Consider the following 23178-nt stretch of genomic DNA (forward strand, 5'->3'; position numbering starts at 1 on the left):
TGCTCATTTCTAATCTAGTCACCACCATCTCAATTTCCTGAGCTATGAAGAAGGGGCAGAATTTGCTTCCTACTTCCATGGCTGAGAGCCTAAGTCTAGGAAGTCAAATGGTTTTAACCCACCTAAAGAAATAGAGAGAAGAGGAAAGTGGGAGGTACTACAAGTGAGGTGTGTCTAAATTTCTTCTAGATTTCTTTCTAGAAGAAATCAGGAGTTTGTTTTTGAACTTGTCGAGACATATATTAGATGGCTAAGTGGGGAAACCAAGTAAGCAGTTAGAAATGAAAATTGGAGCTCGGGACAGAGAACTAAGCTGGAGATGTAAATGTGGAGGTTGTTGGCTTAGAGAGAGAATCCAAAGCTCCATGACTGGATGCGCTGCTTGAAGGGAGCGTGAGCCTACTGTCCTGGAAGGGAAGAGAAGGCAGAACACTACTTTTACCACTTGCTCAGGCTGAGCCCCTAGCAGATAATGTCAAAGGATCTTATGTACATGAGCTCCCAGCTGTTGTAAATTGTTAGTTGCAGAATTTATAGTTATTCTATATTAAGAAATCAGGTCACACTTACAATATGTGGACACACTTTTAACAGGTAACATCTACTGAGCAATACGTATGTTCTAGGCACTTCGTTAAGCCGTCTCCATGTCATTTAACCCTTGGCCTCACAATAACTGGAGATATACATTATTATCCCCATTTATGAAACTAACAGGGGTGACAGCGGGAGAGGCTCAAATAATTTGAAGTCCTGCATCTCTTCAGCATTATTACCACTTTCCATGCAAATAATATTCTACATTTGTTTATGTATAATTGGTTATGCAGGTGTGTCCAAATTTAGCCCTCTTCCTCCAGGGCTCTTCTTCACAAGAGATTCATCATATTATTCATAAGCTATGCCAGTGTACTTGGGGTCAGTTTATAAAGCCTGATTTCTTTACAATTTTTCAATATGTTTACAGAGTACTGAAATTCAATTGCTTGCCACATGTTGGACACACTACTAGGTGATGAAAAAAGGAATGAAAAATCACTCCTCCGGGGGCTCAGATTCTTCTCTAACAGAAAAGTCATTCATTCATTCATACGTATCATTGAGAGCCTTAGGGCATGCCGCATGCTATAGTTCAGACGTGCACAAATCAACTTAGAATTCTTGGTAAAAAGAGAGAGAGATGCACATATAACGACCTTTATCTGACTTGGTCCTTTTGGACAGAATAAACGCTGGGGTCTCTAGAGCCAGGCTGCCAGGCTTAGAAGCCAAGGCCTGACACTTCAAGGATGGGTAATCTTGAGCTGCTCCTATGACCTCTCCAGGCCTTTGTTTCCTGTCTAATGAAATGAGATAGTGACAGTGGCCATCCCATAGGGCTGTTATGAGGACTACACATGAATATATGTAAAGTATTTAGAGAAGTGCCTGGCCCATCATAAGCGCGGCAGCTATTTCATTGTCAGTGAGGCACAGATTTACCATGTGCTGGAACAGTCACCACGAACACAACCCTCGGCAAAGGGCAGGGAGTGCTTTGCGAGGTTCTGTTGAACAGAACTTCCCTGACACCTCATTGTGTTTCTGCCTCCTTGTTTCTGTAGACAGGTCCAGTGTGGTCTCAGAATCTTTTTCTATTATATTTCTTAACTTTGAATCCAATGCCAAATCAGTTATTGTCCTTTGCTGCCTCCTTCTCATTTGTTTTCCTTGGGGAACAGGGGAAGCTGACAGCTTTTTACATCCTAGACCATCTGAGTGATCTTGCATTACTTGTCCTCCGTAGAGCTCTTACCAATTTTATCTTTAAAAATCTTTTAAAATTATTTTCCCTACTATCAAAGTAATATGTGCTCAACATAATAACACTTCAGGCATACAGAATTTTTCAACAGAAAGTAAACAGCCAAGATGTGGTAACCCCATATCCAGACATAACCACGGTTAACTGCTTATTGTGTATGCTTCCAGATTTCTTCTAAGCATACATTTAATAGCAAGTATATGAAAACAAGAAATACAAATAAAGATGGAATCATACTATTCATATTGTTCTGTGATTTACTTTTTTCCACTCACAGATTTTAGGCATTCTTCCATGTTAGTACAAACAGATCTGTCCTGTTTTTTTTTTTTAAAGATTTTATTTATTTATCTTTAGAGGGGAAGAGAAGGAGAGAAATATCAACGTATGGTTGCCTCTTGTGCGTCCCCTGCTGGGAACTGGCCTGCAACCCAGGCATGTGCCCTGATTGGGAATTGAACTGTGATCCTCTGGTTAGCAGGCCCGCGCTATATCCACTGAGCTACACCAGCCAGGGCCAGGTCTATCCTATTTTTATTAATAGCTTCTTAATGTTTTCTTCTACAGATCCAGCATAATTTGCTTAACTAGTTTCCCAATGGGGATTTTATTTGACTTTTACCTGGTTATATGTTTCAACTGTTATGAACAATGCTGCAAACAACATACCTAGACATATATCCTTGTACATAGCTGTATTACTGAGATACATATATTTGGCAAAAATATGTCCAAAGTATAAATTCCTAGATGTAGAACTACCTGGTCAAAGAGCACACACATATATTTTATCAAAAATTGCCAAAGTGTCCTCCAAAAGAACTTATCCAATTTATACTCAACACTCATAGTGTATGAGAATGCCTGTTTCTCCACATTTGACTGTTTCCCAAGTATTACTTCTTCTTTTCTCGATTTATAACTATCTTGAAAACACACTTCTCTCAAACCCAGAACCATAGTTTAAAACCCAGCGAAGATCAAAATAGGGAAGTGTTTTTATAGACAGCAAACATTCCAAACTAATGATAGTAGTAAGATGTTTTTAATCAGCACATCACACCACTGGACAATAGTTTTAAAACGGCTCTAACCTCACAGTTCAGCAAATGTGGGGCTGTGATCGGATCACTTGATACCCAGCTCCTGCCCACACACCTCCTCCTTGGCTGGGTGTCTGGAATAGGAGAAGATGCTGCCACAAGGGGCAAGGAAAAGTGAGAAAGCTAGAGGTCCGGAGGGCTCAAAACCTAATGCCATCCTGTAACTTGTCTAGGATCGTCCCTGTGGTCCACTCTGCTCCTACTCCTCCCGGTCGGGACTGCTCTCCTTCACTTCTAGCACCTGAGGAACAAGTGCTCACCATCCAAGGGTCAGGTCTAGCACGGCTTCTCTCTGAAGCCTTTCCTGACACCCTAGAACATCACTCTTTTGGATGCCTCACTATATCTGAACCTACACCTTCCTGAGGACGTGTTAACATTTTGTGCAGCATGCTTATGAAGAAGATCTTAGGTGATGAGTTGATTGAACACTCGCCGACAGGGAGAGCGTTTGGTAGGAGAGGTGAGACTTCCCATTGTTCACAGAAATGGGGAGATTCGGGTAAAAGGAGATATGGAAGTATTGGGCTGGAACCGTTTGTCTTGTTAAAACCCAACAATTCAAAACATCCCTCTTGACTTTATTTCTTGACTCCTGCTCCTCCCCAACCACGGAAAAGACTTCAAGTATGCGTACTTTGATCTTACAACAAAAACAAGGAGGAAAACTAGGTTGGAAAACAACTCTTAGCAGAGGTCACCCTCTTCATCTGCCTCCTTCAGACGCAAGACAATTCTGGCAAAAAGGAATGAGGAAAAAAGGGTGGACTCCGATTACAAGAACTGACCCTCCAATAGGTCTTTAATAGCAGAGAGAGAACAAACGAGGCTGGGAAGCGATTTGTGCCAAGATAAAGCTGTGTGCGCCCCAAATCCTGGGTAAGTACTTTCTCCTTAGTGCTAGAAGACGCTTACATGACTTTACTGAAATTTCCCCCTATTTCATTGCATTCCTCACCAAGTCTTAATATTAGAGTTTTAGTCAGTCAGCAGATAAGCCTACGAAAGGCGACTGTTCTTGACCTTTTCTCGCTTCCCCCTGACGACAGCGGCTGTCTGGCACCACGTCCTGCTCAGGTGGGAGTTGGACAGTATCTCGGCGACAAAGATCTAGGCTGCCGCTGTTCTCCGCCCCATGCACCTGCTCGGTGTCGAGCAGCCTCTGGCCGCCCGTCGCCGACCCCGGGCACCCCAACCCACCCCACACCCAGGTCTGGCCAGCCCGCCCGCTGGGCTGCGGAAGCGCCCGGACCCTCGGCGAGTGCGCGCGGCGGCGCAACCGGAGGAAAGCGCTCGCAATCACATGGAGGCCCGGGCCCGCCCCATTGGCTGCGGCCGAACCAGTCGCGGAGCTCGCCGGCTGCGGTTGGTCCCGGAGCAGCAGCGCCTGCACGGACCCGGAGTCCATGTTACGCTTTGTCTAATTCCCCCCGTTACAGAGTCATGTGCTGCTGCTCCGGTCGCCGCCGCTGCCACCGCCCGTGGTGCCCGGGCTCCTCCGCCGCGCTTCGAGGTGGCCGCCGCGGGCGGGGCCGCGGGAGCAGGGTCCAGGGCGCCGCGCGCCTCCGCCGCCCCGCTGCGTCCGGGTGCAGCCGCCGCCCGCCGCAGGTGATGCCGCCACCTCCCGCCTCAGCCTAAGCCGTGGCTCGGCTGCCGAGCTGCCCAGGCTGCCCCCCAAGGTGGGTGCGCACCTCTCCAGGGCAGGGGCCGGCGCTGCGCAGGTGGGAGCCGCGTCTGAGCCGGAGCGCGCCGGCGCCACGCAGGCGTCCTCCCCCGGGAAGCCGCGGCCCGAGCGGGGGCTGCTGCCGCGAACTCGCAGCGACGGGGCGGAAAGGGGCGTAGCGGATGGCGAGCGGGCTGAGCAGTGCTCCCGCCAATGACCCCTGGGGCCCGGAAGGTTGTTCTGCTTTGGACCATTTGGGCGGCAGACGCCTGGGCCGCAGGCGGTCGGCCCTGCGGGAGGAGAGGCCGTGCCGCCTCCCTCCGGCTCCCCCTCGCGCGCGCGCTCCCTTCTCTCGCCTCCCTCCTCCCCGTCGGAAGGGCGGGGAGACCTGGGTGCGGCTCCGCCGGTTCCTCCTGGAGGTGGGTGTTTGGTGTCTGGCCTGGCTGGCCGGGTGCCCAGAAGGTGAGCCCTTAACTTCTCCAGAACCATTTCCCTGTGGTCTCCTTTCCCGCGCTGGGAGAGCCGAAGGGGAATGTGAGGCCGTGCCCCGCCCCCGGGAGGAGGGAACCGGGGGCGTGCAGGTGCACCCAACCCGCCGCGGGCCATCTCCGGGTTGGGTACCGGTATAATCCGCTTCTAGCTTGTTTGGAAGCGTGGGCACTTGGGAGCGGGACTTGTGCTAGAATCTTGTTAAGGGGCTTGGAAAGGAGTAGGACTGGGGGTGGTCGCCCAGCGAACTGTCACCTTCGCTTACTCGAGGGTTGATAGAGGCTTTCCTCTTCCAGGGTTTTTTTTATTTGGGGTATCTCTTACAGATGAAGAAATAAGGTTCTGGTTTCTTAAACCTGCCACAGTGAAGAAAAGCTGCTGCAGGTCGAGGGGAGGAGAGAGGTAGGTCCCTCTTGGAGAGGGGATGGGGGATACGGGGTCCCACCTGGTACAAAGTTCGTGCCTGTGGCGAAGGTGGGAAGATAGGGTTTTCAGAAAGAAAAAGCACAACGGGGAGAGAGGGCGATCCCTCAGGAGGTAAGCAGAGAGCTGGGGAATAGGTATTGGGGAGCCCTAGCGTCGGTGGGCCCCACTTGAACCACTTGGGTTCATACATGGCTCCTTCAGCTTTGCAGATATTTTTCCTTTCCTCCTTCACTTTGAAAAAAATATTTCTTGTTGGGGGGAAAAACCCATTAGGACGTGTTTTGAAAGAGATGTAGTAGTAAAGAGATACCTGGAAATGGCCCTTAGCCCCTCGAATAACATTCCATTCAGGCAGTGTGTACTGACCACCTATTACGTGTTCAGTGCTTGGCGTTGGAAGAGTCTGGGACCGGTTGGGAATTCCTGTCCGCAGTAATGGTGAGCACTGTTTACCTTGTAAACAACCAAAGGGCATTTCCAAGTTCCAAGAATGACAGTGATTCAGACCTTCCTCACCGAAGCTGCTGGGGCCTCGGCTTCTTACAGACCTGTGGGAAGAATTCTGGACCATGCCCAGTTAGTGGGGTCTTCGTAAAGCATTTGTTTATAGTTTATAAATCCTGACTGAACACCTGCCCATTATCTAGGACAGGATTGGAGTTGTTGCCCCTCCTGTTCTCAACATTAAAAATTCAAGAGCAATATAGGGAAGATCCTGAAATGAAACTAGGCAGTTAAAATACAAATTTGGGAAGGTTGATGTGGAGTGTCTGGTTTCTGTAGGTTATTTAGGAGCCTCCCATAAGATGATTAGGTAATCCATGAAGCTAAGGGGGGAACTCAGAGTCTTGCATTGGAATGATTTATTTATTTATTTGACCGTTTTGTCTTAGATTTGTCGCCTTTGTATTGAAGTGTATGTGTGGGTACTTGGCTGATTAAAACTTAACACCTTAGGAGATTGGAGAGGAAACTGTCCTTGGGTGACCCTGTCGCCTAGTGTGCCCCATTACAATGTCAAGTAGTGCATGATGAAACATTCAGAGTATTGAGCCATATTTCTATCTTTTTCTTCCTGCCAAGGTTTAAAAAAAAAATGCGCCTTGGTCAAAACTTGGCCTTGTTTTCCCCTTAACTTTGATATTGTGCAGCGCTTTCTGATTAATTTTAGAAAAATGTGATGCGTTTGTTAATAATAACTTGTTTTAGTTAGCTGTATTTTGGAGATTGTACTTGGTTAAGTCTCAATACTAAAGGTAAATTGGGACTGGCTATGGAAAATGTAAAGTTTTGTCAAAACTGTACTCAATGATCACATGTTCTTAAAATGGTATTTGGTAAGGGATTTCACATATTCTTTTCATCTTTAATTGGAGCTGCTGTTTGCTATTCTGAGATATAACCATCAGTATTTATTGAGTCCCAGCAGAAAGCAGAGAATCAGAGTGGGTGCTGTGATGACTTAGAAAGGAAGGAGAGGATTCTCAAACAAGGGTAGGTAAGACAGGCGGGCCAGAAGGGAACAATTGCGTTTGTTGAGGAGGCCAAAGAATACCGAAGGAAACAGTGTTCAGAGCCAGATGGAATTGCTCTGTGTGTTGGAGAAGCAGGCAGGACTACACACGTTAGGGGAAGCTTTGAGGTCTTCGTAGGTCAAAAGTAGTGAATAGGTTTGCCAGGCTGGAGCAGAGAGCAAGACCAAAGAAGGAAGGTAGAGAGGATCTAGTTGGTGGAAAACTTGAACCACAGACAGTGGTGTTAATCATTTGCCTCAAGAAGGGTGGTCCTCAGCAGGGTGTGGCTTTGCCTCCCAGCAGACATTTGGTGACATCTGAAGACATTTTTGCTTGTCAGAGCTGGAGGCAGGTGCTGCTGACATCTAGTGGGTAGAGGCCAGGAATCCTGCTGAACATCTTGCAGTGCCCAGCTTATTGCCCCCCAACAAAGAATTATCCTGTCTAAAATGCCAGTAGCTCCAGGGTGGAGAAACCCTGCTCAAGTCAGTGCACATAAAGGCTACTGTGAAGTAAAGTTACATCTCAGAATAGTCCTTGAAGAGAAGATGGTTCTTGACATGTGGGGAAAAACATTGAGGTTAGGAGGGTAGGATCTAGGCAGATCCTAACAAGAAGAGGGCGTATTTTTGAGACCATAGCAGATGAGCTAGCAGGGCGGTATAATATTGGGCAAATGGGGAACTGGAATTTTAGGGAGGTCCTAGTCTCACTTGAGTACATTTTTACACTTGCTAGGTAGCCTCTGTTTAAATTCCCAAGGAACAGGAAATTCTGTTAAATGTCCTCACTTATTATCTTCAATGGGTTCTGCAACTTTAAGTGAGACGATAATATGATGAAGATTGTTTTTACTATAGGCTAAGTGATATACATAAGACTTTTAAGTCCCTACAGCATCTCATCAGTGTTACAATGAAACAACTTTGAATAAAACAATGCCATTTGAGGACCTGCTGTACTTTTGGAGGCATGCCATTGTATCTTTGGACCATGTGCATGGTGATGGTTTGAGCTGAAGACTGCCTGGTGTAACGGAAAGTTCATTCTGTCCATTCTGTTCCTCTTGAACTACCCACTTCCACAGCACAGCCCTTTAGTGCACAAAAACAGTATGATGTCTCCACGCAATGAACTTTTCTTGGTGCAAAATAGTCCCAGCTCTTTTCACAGTCCCACGTGGTATGTGGGTTCTAGGTATCCTCTGAGTCTGTCAGCATCTCATGGAGAGTACGGGGTGTCTGGAATTGAATAATTGAGGTGTGATCCGGTCAGCCACCAGCACAGTAGGACAGCTCTTTTCCTGACACCGAAGCATAGGCATCTACTTACTACAGCTTAAGCTTACAATACTGCCCTGGAAAGAAATAAAAAGCAGTGTGTAGCACAGACTCATGTATACATTCTGGGTAGTCAGAACTCCCAGATACTTGTTTTATGAGTTGCTCCATCCTGTATTTATTGGGCAGATTTGTGTGTGTGAGGAGTTGAGTGGAAGGCTTGGTTTGTTTTGGTCCCTGTTCAGTGCTGTCCTGTTTATTTTGGTTCCTTCTTCAGACCTTTTGAGATTTTAAGGTTTTGATTCTGTCTTCTAATCAAGTGAGAAGGGAGTAGAAGATGACTTTGCCCAAAGCTTTGTTGTCACTAGTATTAAATACTACGTGAAACCTAGTGGTTTGTCACTGCTGCCCCTATTTGAGAGCTGGGGTGCTGAGTGATAGAAGTGAATTCCAGCCCTTAGTTTAGGGGCTTCTGGCAAATCTGTGTTCGTGGCCAGGCTACATTGCTTTTAGTTCTTGCTAATGTTTGCACCCGAGATGCCCTTCTGAAAAGATTTGAGTCTGTTGCAAGCTTCTGAAATCTGTACTCCGTTTTTAAGGGTCTTGTAATTCTCTTAAGACATATAGCAGAGAACTTTTAATGTTCTGTGCCAATCTGCGAAGCTCTTGGGATCAGAGTTGCTCTTGAAATCTGTGAAGAGGTAAACAGGATACTGGTACTGGCAAAAACCACTTATAAATAGGGTTCCCTCTCAGGCGAAGCTTTTTTTTTCCCTTTTAGATGGTATACCGAAAATACTTAATTAGTGACAGCTTTCCATTTGGAGAAGGAGAGAGGATTGGGGCATAGAAACAAGTTATTTTCCCAGAAAAAGGCTGCAGCTTGTCGTCGGGTAATTTCTTACCTATCAGATTTCACTGAGAAGACATTAGTAAATTACCGCTCTCAGATGTCTTTTGAAGCAGGCCAATCAGACATCCTAGGTGACTCAGTGCCAAGTTCTCCGAATGTTCTAGATTTCCCCAACAAACTAGACTTAAATAAACTGCTTGGTGCAGGTGGCAGCCGTCCAGCAGTGTGAGAGTGTTAGACCAGAATTCGAGACCTCAGAGGCGGCACATAGACTCTTGGTGAGGGATGTTTGTTGCGTCCCATCCCTTGTTGGCGTGGGGTCTACTTGCTGGAGTCTGCCTACTCACTGCTGTACCGACCCACGCGGGAGACCTTTTCCCCTGGCAAAGAAGGATATTACTATGAGAAGAAGGGATGTTTTATGAACATACAAGGTTTTTTGAGGGAGGAAATATTTGAAAGCCTTTAGCTATTGTTCTTTTCTTTGAAAGGTTGTATCAGAGTTGAAGTCACCTTGGGATTAAGGATGCGGTGTGTCGTTTTGGATAGCGAGGCAGAATTGTATAGATGGCAGGGAATTGAATGGACACTTGAATTTTTACAGATGAGAAAGGCACGGGGAGATGGTGTGATTAGCCGCAGCCTGCAGGTGTGGTGACTGAGCAACCATTTGACTCCATCATCCTTAAAGACCACAAATAAAGATTTCTAAGGATAAAGATTTCCCTTCTGCTTAGAGGTGTGTAAACAGTGAAGTCCCATGGGTCTTATTTACATAATTGCTCCAAAAGAAGGAGCCCACAGTGGAATTTCTAAGTGTACAGATGACAGTAAGCTCTTGTGAATTATGAAATAACTAACCAGTGGGGAATTGCTCCAGGGAAACCGTAATGGGACACGTTAGTCATCAGAAGATTTGCAGGTGAGTTTCTTTGTGGGTAAATATGAGGTCAGGGATTAAGGGGGAAATTACGGAGTTGTCAGAAGCTGGTGTTTTGGTGGGAGACCCCAGGAAAAGACTTCAAAAACACTTTCACAGTGTCATCCCACTTGCAGTCACAAAAGACAGAAAATGATAAACTTCATCAAAGAGATTTTGGAAACACAGTCTTAACTGAGTTCCCACTGTGCTTTGTTGAAAGCACAGACCTGGAATGACCGGTGTAATGGCACCTAGAAGGTGTGGACATTCCTGCTAGAATACAGTGTCTACCATCCATTGCAAGAGACAAAGGCCTTGATGAGAACCAGGCCTTGCCCGCTTGTTTTTCCGATAAAAGTATTAGGTTTTCCAGCATCTGAAGAGAAGACAGCTGAGAGGAGATGTTATCGGCCGTGAAACCCCTGGGGCAGTGGCGGAGGAAGTCTGCATTAGTTACCTGATCCCAGCAAACCTGAACGTGGTGTTGCATTTGCTTGCTTTCCTGCATCTCCTGTTCTCCATTGGTTTCCTGGTGTCCCACGTGTGGTTGGTCCTCCATACTTGTCACCTGAAGGAAGGAAGACGTATACCTTAAAGCTTTCCGAGGCAAATTCGGGATGAAGGCAAAAACAATATTGTACCAGTTTTCCTTAACCCTGATTGGCATCAGAATCAGTCTGGGGAATATATAGTTTCCATCTGAAGTGGGTAATCCTCTCAGCCCTGTGAAGGGCTGATTTAAGTTACAGGTGGGTTTTTCATTGCGGAGATGGCCGGCACCCCCACCCTCTATATTGTTCGAGAGTCAGCTGCACTTTAAAGATACATGAGCCCAGGCCCATACCTCTTGAATGCCTGGGAGTGGAGTCTCAGTTTGAGAAGAGCCCTACCTGCCCCCAAGTGATTGTAGTGTGCAGCCAGCACTGAGAACTACCATCTTACACGGCCGTGTGCACAGGCTGGGTTCTGACTGAAGACACCTTCAGAAAGGCTTTGAAACATTTGTGGCTGTTGGGCCCACAGTTGGTTACCAAGACAAGCAAGGAGCTTTAAAGATACATCTGCATCCTTGGAAGGGGGTGGCCAAAATAGAAGATGCTCTGTGGTGTGGCCTGTGGTGCGTCCATGCGACGACGTTGCATCCTGGACCAGATGGCAGGACGAGGCCAGCTCGCAATTCATTCGTGAGCAGTTGCTTCCAGGGTGGGTCCATGACATCAGCTGCCCCAGACTGCAAAACTGGGAATCGAGACAATATAGCAGGCTTTTCAGGTTTAATTTTAGTGCTGTTTTACTCAGTTTAAGTCGTCTTTAAAAAATAAAAAACTTGAGGGGTTGTTCTTTCTTTGGGGTTAATATTTTTTATGCTTTCTGGGTGTCGTTCATTAGTCGCCTAAAACCTGGCAGTTTCTGACAGTCTTCCTTTTGAAGTTCGACTGATCCATGAAATCAGAAGTCTGGCCTCTGCTGCTGCGCCGGGGTTTTCAAAATATCTGTGTCCTCCTCTTGACACCTGCTCTTGGTGAAGGCTCTCAGACCCCATTGTTAGATTCCACTGTGAACATTCCATCTCTTAAAAATGTTTTTACTTTCCTCCTCTGCTTTCCGGTAATAGTTAGGAACATTGCCAGAGGAAGCTTCAGTTCCCCAGCAACCCGTAAATGCTGTTGCTAAATCTCAGCGTCGACAGATCACCAGCACCACGATGAATTCTGCAAAGCTGGGCAGAGAAGGGAAGCGGAGGACAGCACTCTTCTCTGAAGCGCCAGCAGAAAGCTGCCTCTCTAGGTCTCGCACAGGAAGGACAGGGCAGATTCCTGCCCATCCATCACCTTGGGCGTGAAAGCCCTCGGTCAGAATTCTCTCACTGGTCGTTCCCATCCCAGTTCTGAATCTTTGAGTATTCAGCTATTTTGGGAACCAGCCACTGTGAGGCCGTCAGTGGCACCCTACTGAATAAGCTTTAAAATTAGTTTGTAATCAGACGTAACCAGTTTTTTTCTGAACTTAGCTGGTCATGAAGTAATTTGAACAATTATGGAATACACAAAGTTAATAAACTACTAGGCATTTATTATGTAAATGTATACCTTAGACTTTACATGCATTCTCACTTAATCCTCAATACAATCCGAAGTGGAAGGTGGGCTTATTCTCACAGATGAGGTTCCTGGGGCTTGAGAGGCCATGTGATTTGCAAAAACAAACAAACAACACACAGAAGTGGTGGAGGTGGGATTTGAAACTAGTCTTGTTTATTTGAGTTCTCTGAAATAGTTATCTATTCACAGTTATCTAGTGTGCTCTTATTTCTCTCAGATTTCTTTGTATTCAGTTTATAATACCTATTAATATATTTTTTTAAAGAGCAAATTGGAGGATTGGAGTTCGAGGTGTACGCTCCCTGGTTAGGGATCAGAGCTGAAACAGGAAGGCAGCTGGGAAGAGCAGATCTGTGGCATCACCCACGTGCTCAAGCTTCCAGGCTTGTGTTCTGTCAGCACACAGTGGTTTTAGGAAGTGTCAGCCCATTAGTACATCCAGTTGAGTGGAACTTCACCCTAGAATTGAGAGGGTAATTTAAAATCTCTTGTTTTGGTGCTTTCTTTAGCCCTGTCATCTTTTATCAGCAACTGGTGGTAGAGTGCCAGTAGTCCCCAGTATGTACCCTCCTCCTAGTTAGGTCTGACCCTACGATAACTACTGTAGGGTAGTGGCGAAGATGCACATACTTTTTGTTAGGGGTTGTGTCCAAATGCTTGCTCAATAAATGCACTGCCAAATATATGCATTCAGAACGAATCATTCATGTCGTCTAAGTAAAGAATGAAGTAATAAATGCCCATGTATCTATACCATGTATTTATAGCCTGCTTTATTAAATAGATGCAACATGTGCAACTGTAATCATTTCTGTGGAGTGAATTCATTCTGTTACAGATTCTGCTGTGAGGATTTTGTGTTGCATACTAACATTCGGCCAGTGAGAAAGCTCACACTGGGAAATGGTCTGTCGTGTTCCCCAGCTCGCAGGAACGCACCCTCCTTTACACACAGGTGGAGAGAGACCCTTTCCTCTCTGTAACTGAGTTCTTTTCAAATATTTTTTGTTATGAAACATTTTTTTGTTTAGTTCTAAGTTGTTTTCCTTATAAATTATTTGTACCTGGGAAATTCTGACCAAGAGAAACGGTGTAATTATCTGTAATTTTTGTACTAGCCAGTGACAGAGAAAGTTAGAGTTGGCTATTAGCTAATGCCCCTCAGGGTCACAGGCAAGTACCAAACACTCCCCGAAGTGGGCCTCAGGTAAGATGATGTATGGCAGCCGGTACTCAACCTCAGGGTAGAGAAATGGGGGCGGGGGGCAGACCTGTGCTGAACTTGACAGCAGGTTCTGTCTAAAGGGTCTGCTTAGCAGATCTATGCAGCAGCCAGTAGTTACCATATGGGAATGTGGGCCAGTCCTACCAGGTCTTCTGGTTTTGTGCTGTAAGCCAGAAATCTGGATTAGGACATAAAAATCTCGTGATTTTAAAAGGTTGGGTGACTCAACACTTTCAATCCTTCCTGTAGACCTCCCAGAGTAGCTTTGTGGACTGGACACAGCCTGTGGGCTTCGGCTGTGTGGGGTGGGATGGCTAGCCCTTTAGTGGCCCAGTATAAAAGGAAGCACAGGATTTGAATGAAAGCCTACCGCAATTTGATAAATTAGTTTAAACTGGTGAGCAAGTGAAAGCTTGATTTCTTTGTTTCGTGGCCCCTCCATACCTCACCTAAACTGAAAGCCCCCCGCTTGGTAAGGATTTCTGCCCTTTGCATTTGGTGTGTTATATCCGGAGGGGATGCAGTTGAAGGGCTTGTCCTGCCTGAGGAGTAACAGATTCCAGGAAAAATACGTGGAGCGTGGGAAGGAAGCCTCTAGCAGAAGATGACACAAGTGTAGGGGGCCCAGTGGCAGAGAATGAAGGGCTAAGTACCACTGGGACATGAAGGAGATCACTTCCCCAGAAGCTAAGGGAAGAGGAGTGTTTATATCTTAAAGTTGATTTGAGGGTAATAGGGAAGAGAGGGAGAATAAAGAGTCGTTACGTAGGGAAAATTGTGGCCCGATGAATATTTAAAATAGTGCAGAATCTATGTGGGTTGGCAGAGCCCTATTATTTTGCCCTTCTTAGTGTGTTCATGTTAGCTTGTGTCGTGGCTTCCACAAGAGGAGAATTGGAATGAAAAGGAAGGGAAAGTGTCTCTGTCCGAAAGGAGAACACAGAGGAAGGGAAAGAAGAGGGGGGCTGCAGAGCAGCTGATACCAGAGTGATCCAAGAAAGCTGGAAAATGTTTGCATTGTAGAAAACTGTCCAACACTCATCTCCTCCCCCCCAGCCACCACGTTGGGGGTTGCTGTGCATCTCATTCCCTACCCGCCCCAATGACCACATTGTCTGCAAGAGTGTGCACAGCAGCCCCCAGCTCTCAAATGGCTCTGAACGCCAGCTTGGGGAGGCCTGGTGTGCTCAGTGCCACTTGGAGCAGCCCCCACAGTCCCTTTGTGTGCCCATCGTGGCAGCATATGGCATCTGTCCTGCCAGGCCTCACTGCTTGGAGAACACTGTAAGCCGAGTTTCGAGTTTCGTCGCCTCTCCCTGGCTCAGTGGCCCCATGCAGGGCGCAACCTCAAAACCTGCATTCTGACCCTGTGAGAGCTCCTGTCTTCAATTTTATCTGCTCTTCTGGGGAAAATCCTTCCATGCTTAGGTAGGATTTGTTGCATTCACACCCTTCTCTGGAAAAGAAGACAGGCGATACCTTATCAGATCTCTTACTGCATTCGAGTCTAGACTCCTAGCCTGGGAGGGGATTTTTTAAAGCATTTTTCTCTTAATCATCCCAAGTATAGCCCATTGTTTCTGCAACTTCAGCATTTTCTGAGAAAGAAACCTTTTGATTCATCAGTAGGTTTTATTCCAGGCCTTCGGACTGTCATGTCTGTGTGATCTGAACAACTGTTTCTCAGCTGGTGGAACTACATTTTTAACACTTGGGTTGCTTTCAGAATAAAAAATGCATTTTTAAAATGTGCCCCCACATTAGTTAGTTGAATGCAATAAGGGACTTTGTTTTTTTCTCATTACGGGAGCTGGTTTGTGGTGGTGAACGAATGGGTACTCATTTGCTTGCACTGTTGCTGGGAAGAAGGAAAATTCTTCAGATTCCACTGTTTTTTCTTCTAGGGACTCTAGTCCACAGATGGAAATCCTGGAAGACACTGTCAGGAAATGAAACTGTAAATAATGTGTGCTGGTTTGGGGAATCATGAATTAACAAGAAGTCTTCTTATAAAATACACTTTAAGAGAGCTCACCTAGAGACTAATCCGTTCTGGAAATAATAATAGGAAACACTCATGTAGTACTCACATATGCCTGGCACCGTTGGGGGCACTTGACACGTATGAGCTTCTTCATTCCTCCCAGCAGCTCATTTTGTAGCAGAGACACCAAGGCTCAGCTACACATGGAGCTGCTGTGCTCCCTTCCCCCACCCCAACCCCCTCCCCTCACCTTGAGCAGCCTGGGAACTCAAGGCCAGGAAACTGAAAGTGGCAGAGTTGTGATTTGAACCAAAGCAGTTGTGGCATGGTGATCCTGTGCTTTTCAGGAGTGGTTTCTTGCTTCTTGCACTCATTACAGGGATCACAGTTTGCTTCAGAAAGTTCATTTGCTTTCCACATCACCTCAGCTTCCACATTAAATTCAGGATGAGGGCTTGCTTTTAAAAAAAGAGAAAATTATACTCCTTTCCTAATACTTCCATCTTCAAATGGATAGATAAATGAATGAATAGATGAATAGATAAAATGAATGAATAGATAAAATTGTCGGGAAAAATTCCACCTAGGAACAGAAAGCTAACACGTCTTTCTGGAACGCCGAACTAACACTGGACTGAAAATTCCAAGGGGTGCAATTGGGGTCTTGTTGCTGTGACACCCTTCCCTCTTGGCACCAGAATTATTTTAAAGAACACAAAAATTATTTCACCTTTTACAGCTCGTGGATTTGCTGAGCTGATCAGAGTGTTTTTAAATTGCTTTCCACAATTAATTTAGGGCCAGGGGAGGGGCCAGGGATTTGGAGCTTCAGGGGACTTGAGCTCCGGTCCTTGCACTTCCTTCTCCCGTGACCTTGGATTTCTCAAGACTTGGGTTTCATCTCCTGTGAATGGCAGAGGTTATAATAAAGGCAGCATGAATAGTTTGGTGAGGGTAAGAAAGTATTCTGTATGACTGTTTCATTAACAACAGTAGCCATGTATGTTAGGCAGTGAGTGGACCAGCAAGTCCTGTGGGAATCTTGAAGTCATTTTCGGTGGGTGCTTGGGAGGAGCTGAGGAAGGTTTGCATTGACCTGAACGTCTTTCCTGTTCTCTCCTTACCTGTGTGATGGTGTGGACGATAGTGTGGGTGTTGACTCAGTTTCTGGCCCACACTCCTTTTCCTTGATCCCCACCCCCCACCTTGGGCTTGCCTCCAGTTTGCCTACAAAGTGCTGTTTGTTGTAAGGGTGAAGCAGGCGATTCTCCGGGCAGCGACACTGTGGCTGCAGGCAGTTACTGTAGTTGAAAGCAAAAAGCCAGGCTGGAGTAGGAGGGGCACTGACCTAGCCTGTTCCTTAGGATTTTGTGCACTGATTTTTGAGGGAAAGAAAAGGGGAATAAGAGATGACTTTTCAATAGAAATATTATTAAATGCCTTTTGTAACAACAAAATTGGTTAGAGGGCTTTAAGAAATCACTGCTGATTACTTGGCAAATGCTTGTCAATCTCTCTTTTAAATGAAAGCAAATGATTTTTGAGCACTGAACTAAGTCTGCAATGCATTCTAGTAGCATAGGAAACAAAAGGTAATAGTAAGTAATAACAGCTACTTTTGGGGCGCATGTTAGTTGGTCTGCGTCGGGCCAGACACTTGTGTTGTGCCTTCATACTGGTCATGAAGGTAGGCATCCTTTTTTTGGTCCCATTTCAAAGATTAAAAAATTGTGGCTCAATATGTTCACATAACTTTGCAAGGGTTACAGTGCTAGTAACTAGGAGAACTACACTTTGAACCTGGCTCTGTCTCTCATGCACAGTGTGAAAGATGTAAGATACACCCCGCTTTCACGGGGCCGTGTAAACATGTGAACAACTTAGCATAACTCAGAGCAGCGTGCAGCATATGCTGTATTTCCTGCACAAGCTAAACTTTTTGGACATTTGCTCAAAAGAAGGAAAGATTGTGACTGGGAAGACCAGAGAAGATTTTGCAAAGAAAAATAACCTTAGCAAGCAAGGCCTTGAAGGATGAGAAGAATGGTGGCCAGTAGGGAACAGTGAGAGAGGTGAGGGAACAGTAGGGCAGGAAAGTGTGGAGACATGAAAGAGGTTCGTGATGTGTTTGGGGAACTGCTGTGACAGAGTGAGGGATGTGGGAAGGAACAGGGCAGGAACGTAGTGTGGGACAGACACAGAGAGGTTATCCCGTTGAAAGTTCCCAAGAAGGGAAATCATTTGCTCTGGTCTGGTGGTAAATCTGGTGGGGGTCAAGCAGGGAGTAAATGTCTGCAGTGGAGAGTCCTCTGCCCAGCTGCACTTGAGGGCTGCCTGGGGTTTCTTAAACATGCAGGGGTTTCAGTGATGTGTGTCTGGGTGGGGTCTGAGTGCCTGTGTTTACAAAGTTCTGCAGGTAATTCTAGGCTTGGGGCATAAGCTTTAGGGCCTTGAGGCCAAGGGTCTGGGCTGAGGCTTATTTGGGTTTATCATTGTGTGGACGATATTTAAACCATGGGGGTGGCCAGTAGTCAAACCTTGGGGAAGTTGTATTTAAGTTTTTTGGTTTGTTTTTTAGTCTCTATAAATATTAATAATGATTTCAGAGCATTGCCATTTTCTCATAAATTTTCCCATTCATCAGTCTACAGTGGAGCATGGCTCTCATTTTTATGCCTTTGTGCTAAGTTTTTGTTGTTGTTGTTTGTTTAGAAGGAAATGGAATATGTAGGATTCCCTTGGTGACTTTTAGGAGTGGCGTGAAATGATGCTCACTTGTACTTTCCTGGGACCCAGCTTGAGTTTAGGCCATTTCTCGAGTTCTAAATCAACTACTGACATTATAAATATAATATCTTTTTTGGGGAAAGCAAACAGTTCTACCAAGGGAAAAGCGATTTCTCAACATTAAAGAATTTAAAAATTATAATTTATGCTTAAAAAAAGAATGTTAGTCCAAGTTTCGGCTCTTCTCTCTTCCTTCTCTGCTGTTCGTCATCTTGCCGTGTGTTCACTAACCATTCTCATGACCTTCTGCCTGTGTGGCGTGTTTGTAGTGGGGCCAGATTATACACGCACCATTGCCATTTTCATCTGACCTCTGAACTCAGCCTGAGCCCCTTCATTTCTTTGGGTTTTGCTAACAAAGTGTTCTTGCTGAAGGAAGTATTATTTCCCATGGAACTTTATTGATGGTGTCTGGAATAATAGAGGATCATGCTTTTTGAAGTTGAGACCTAATGTCCTAAAAGTTTTGAACATATCCAAGGAAGCTGTTGCTTCCTTTACTTGGTTTAGTCTTGATATTTCAGGTGTGGAAGCAGTTACTACCCATTGGGCATCTCGTCCCTCCCTGGAAATTAAAGGGAACACAAAAATTGTGCAGGCAACTTTGCCCACAAAGTCCCCCCTTCCGCCACAGATGAAAGTGAAACTACCAAGACATGATATGCTTGGGGAAGAGAGGTGGTCAGTCTCTCAGAGGAGAAAGACCAAGAACTTCTTTTTCAATGGCTTTTATTGGGTTTTAATACACAGGAATGCGGGTAAAGTGCATCAATCAATGTCAGGCGGCAAGGATCCAACAGTAGATAACATTTCAAAGAAATCTGAGGGCTTAGTCTAAATCAGTGTCTGTCAGGTAAAGGGGCTGCAGAAACTTTGAGAGACATACTCATTTCCTGCTCGGACCCTTATCATATGAATGAGAGCACTCTTAGCAAAGCAGGCTTCACAGGACTTTAGGAATTCTTTCTTATGCCCGATCACCCTGGAACCCGCTCCAGCCGGCAAAGGACTGCACCACCTTCCCAGTCATAGGTTTTTAGGCTTAAGTGGATTAGAGCCAGGAAGCGCTTCTCCCAGATGGAAATGAGGACTCAGGTTATGTCAGAATAGTGAGGATGGGGGGTGGCGCAGCAGGAGGGCCCATCACTTGCTCTTTGTTGCAGCCCCCCTGAGTCCTTCCGTGATGGCCTCCCAAATGATCGTGTCTGGCTTAGGTTGCCCCCCCCCCCAGGGGTCTTACCCATCTCTGACTAACCCACCAAGCCCTGGGGGCAGGGGATGAAGCAGAAGCAGTGTTGCTGTTGGAGACAAGCTTTGTCTCCTTAGTGGCTCCCATTCTGGGGGTCGCTCACTCTGCCTTAGCCATGGGAGGCAGTTGTAACTCCTGAAACCAGGCAGAGCGGTCCCCAACAAAAAAATGAAACTGAATTTCTTGTTTTTCCTCACCTCTGTTAATTGAGGTTAGTCAGTTGGCTCTCCCTCATTTGCCCTTTTCACACCTCCCAAATGAATGTTTTGTGCAAATTTGATTATAACTGTGAATAATTTCTAAGTTAACTTTTGAATACAGATTGAATACCATTGCTTGTGGTTCTTTTGTCCACATACTAGTAGATATATCCAGTGTTCTTCTTTTGAGCCTACTAACTCCTGAGTGGTTCTTGTAGCCACATGCATTTCAGTCGATTTAACTGTCCTGACTTCACGGGAAACTGTATCAAATGCTTCACCGAGATCCAAGTACATGAGGTTTCCATGCATTCCCTTTCCTTGCTGATTCAGTTGTGTTGTAACCAGACAATCCTGGAGCCTCACAGTCCAGAATTCTGGTCAAGGTGAGGAAGCAGCTCTTCGTCTTGGCTTTTCTAGTCGGCACATGTCTTTTCCTTTCTTTTCAGTATTCATTTATGAAGCAGCATGTAGCAGGCTCTGCGTCTCTGACTCCCTACAACCACTGGTTACATTTTTGATGTAAAAAGAAAAGCCTCTGAGTCACTCTGCCCCTTCTGCTGTAGCTGCGGGCTGTTCCCCAGGGACTTTTATACTGGAGAAAGCAAGCCCAATCCAGTTGTGCCGTAATGGTAGTAAAGGGGGTTGGTTCCAAACACACTCTTTGGCCAGCCAGGCTGCTCAAATTCAGATACTTTCTAGCAGCATTACTTTGGGCAAAAGCTTCTTTTCTCTGTCTTTTTTCCTGATCTGTAATATGGAGGAAATGGTCATTTCTGCCTTTACAGGGTTGTCGTCAGGAATAATTGTGTCAATACACGTAAAGTGGTTGGGATTTGTTTCAGTACATTTAAAAATTGATTAATATGATTACTAGAATGGGTGGGGTAGTCACACTATAAGGTAGAAAAATGTCAAATCACTATATTGTACACTTGAAAGTAATATACCCAACATAAGATTGTATAACAATTACACTTTAAAAGATAAATTTTAAAAATAAAAAAATTTCCTTGGCTGGGTAGCTCAGTTGGTTAGAGATGTGCCCTCATACGCAAGGCTACAGGTTCGACCCTTAATCAGGGCACATACGAGAATCAACCAATGAATGTGTACATATGTGGGGCAGCAAATTGATGTTTCTCCCTCTCCCCCCACTCCCTTCTTCTCAAATCCATAAATTTAAAAAAATTAATAAATAAAAATTGATGAATCATCTTTTAAAAGTTTATAGTAATGTTTCTGAATATCCCAGACACTTTGATTTTCTTCCATGCTATTTCCCTCAGCCATTCTACTGTGGGCAAACGAAAAATTACAGTATCCAGTTTTTTGCTACTTTAAATTATTCATAAGTTGCTTTTCTTTGTTAAGATTTTAATTATAATAGGTAATTGAGGATCAATACATTTAATCGACAGCAATGTGCGACTTTCTACCAACTCAAATTTTGCTACTTTCACATGTGTAGTGTACAGATGTTTATATATTTTTAAATCCTTTTTAAGAACATTTATTTCAGTAGTGAACATTATATTTATTTGACTTGTTAGGACCAATTCTTTCAATTTGTTGGATTTTTAATATACTGCTTTTTAAATGAGTGCCTAAAGAGAATATAAAAGACATTTTTTAATAATGGAGCAGAAACATCCACTACAGAAGATGAATAGACAAAACATGCCTTCTGAAGAAAAATGTGTTACAGGACAATGTTTAGTCTACACAACACACATCACAATCAGCTGCCAGTAAACAGCCCCAGGCTGTTCCTTGTTCGCAATCTATGCTGGGAACATTTTGAATACTCTTGACTTGTGCACAGGTATTTGCATTTAGTCAAACGTTTGTGGTTTCTTGCTATTCTTCCATATTACCGATCATTAAATCTCAGTGCATCCGTCAGTGTGGCCCACGTTACATGTATGGTTGCATGCTAACTAAAGAACAAAAGGGATTAAGATTTTGTCCTTCACAGTTTGACCAGTGGATCTGTCTTACTTATTTTCTAAAATCACATGCAGCTGCAGCCCAAGAGCATATTTAACCTAATTTATATCAACTTATGTTGCTAGGACTTAAAATTAATTGGCTTGTTGCAGGATACATGTTTATAGTTTATACTTAACAAAAATTTGGCAAGGCGATGAAGTAACACGATGCAGTTGAACGAGAGCATTACAAGTTGAGTTTTGAAAGTGAGATTCTTCTGAGTAGAAGATGTGCAGCACAGAATAATGCATCCACAGCCAAAATCCACCCACTCTTTTCTCTTTCATTAAAAGGAGGAAGAACAGACCCAGGGTGAGTTTTAGCTCCATTACTTACCTACTGCTTTGAAAAAAAAATGAGTGTCTGAGTTCTGCTGCTGCTTCTAACACAGAAATAACAGCTCCTCCCTGCAAAGGCAGTGCTGAGAACTCAGTGAGGCAGGGCACGTGTGGTTGCTATGTAGATGTTACTGATTCAGTGTCGTGTGGGTGATTTGTATGCATGTTTGGAAGTTGAGGAAACTGAGGCACCAAGCTGAGGGATGCACGAGCTCAGGCCCACAGCCACCCTGGCCGTGCATTTCTACCTTGCAGCTGGGTCTTCCAGGTCCTGCTGTGCTCTTAAGTAGTGCTTTCCTTCCCAACTTGCCCAAAAGCAAGAAACTGTTCACAGAAAGGAGCTGAAACCATCTTGCAGGCAGATATTTTATAAGATGGTTTCACCCCTTGCTGCATTTTTCCCATGGAAAAATGATACTTTGGCTCCATGAAGATGGTTAATAACCTTCTGGGGGCAAATGCCAGTCAGGCCAGCCAGCTGGCTCTCAGGACATCTTCCTTAAAAACCATGGCCCAGATTTTGCGGAGGCCAGGAGGTGAATGTGAGTGTCAGAGAACTTCACAGCGAAGCCTGATGCATGAGCTGCCCTGGAAGTGAAGACAGACAGGGACACAGATGTGAAGGCTGCTAGCACAGAGAGGCACTCTCAGCTCACCAGAGGCCTTGTTTTTCATTCTTGTTTGTAAAATCCCCCTATAATAATGATCAAGGATCCTCACAAAGGAAAATCTTGTAGCATTTTTAACCACAAAAGGATGGTCTAACACAAGAGATAGGCAGCATCATTTCAGACATGAGTTTAACATCTCTTACATGCTCATTAGTCATCAAGAAAACTGTCTTGTCTCGGTTCAGAGTCTCTAAAATTGGTTTCGCAGTATTGCTGTCTTCATCCATGGACTGTGGTACCGAAGGAGTGGAGACTTTCTAAATGAATCTCCAGCATTCTTCCAAAATCAGTTTCATCTTTCGTGGTTTCATTTGTGCTTACCTGGGAGCATATTTTTTATCTTCTTATGAGGTGGTGAGTTTAACACGTTTTACTTTTCTACTCGGTAGTGCTAAGGAAGAAGCACTTCCTCATATACAGACGGGACAGGAGAACAGATAAGCCATGGGAAGGTACAATGTGATGCCCGGGCTCTGTGGTTGTGAGGATACATGTCAGGAACTGATGCATTCTTAGGAGTGATGTATTACCCTAACTATGCACAAAGGTTAATTTAAATATGGTCATGGTTATTTT

The 23178-nt window shown here is 45.0% G+C and overlaps 1 protein-coding gene across 3 annotated transcripts in view; it reads left to right on the forward strand.

The window, feature by feature from the left end:
- Positions 1-3560: 3560 nt before the first annotated feature.
- LRRC8D (leucine rich repeat containing 8 VRAC subunit D) overlaps positions 3561-23178 on the forward strand; it is a 116003-nt gene continuing 96385 nt past the window's right edge. The window contains exon 1 of one of the 3 annotated variants that reach the window (XM_037045461.1): positions 3561-3786. The gene's annotated coding sequence lies outside the window, so the exon portion shown is untranslated. Of the gene's footprint in view, positions 3787-4501; positions 4587-23178 lie in introns of those variants that run through there. The other 2 variants (XM_037045460.1, XM_037045463.1) reach the window with 2 other exon arrangements.

Source organism: Sturnira hondurensis, unplaced genomic scaffold, assembly GCF_014824575.4.
Source record: "Sturnira hondurensis isolate 20B ecotype Veracruz unplaced genomic scaffold, ASM1482457v3 Scaffold0004322, whole genome shotgun sequence".
Lineage (NCBI taxonomy): Eukaryota > Metazoa > Chordata > Mammalia > Chiroptera > Phyllostomidae > Sturnira > Sturnira hondurensis.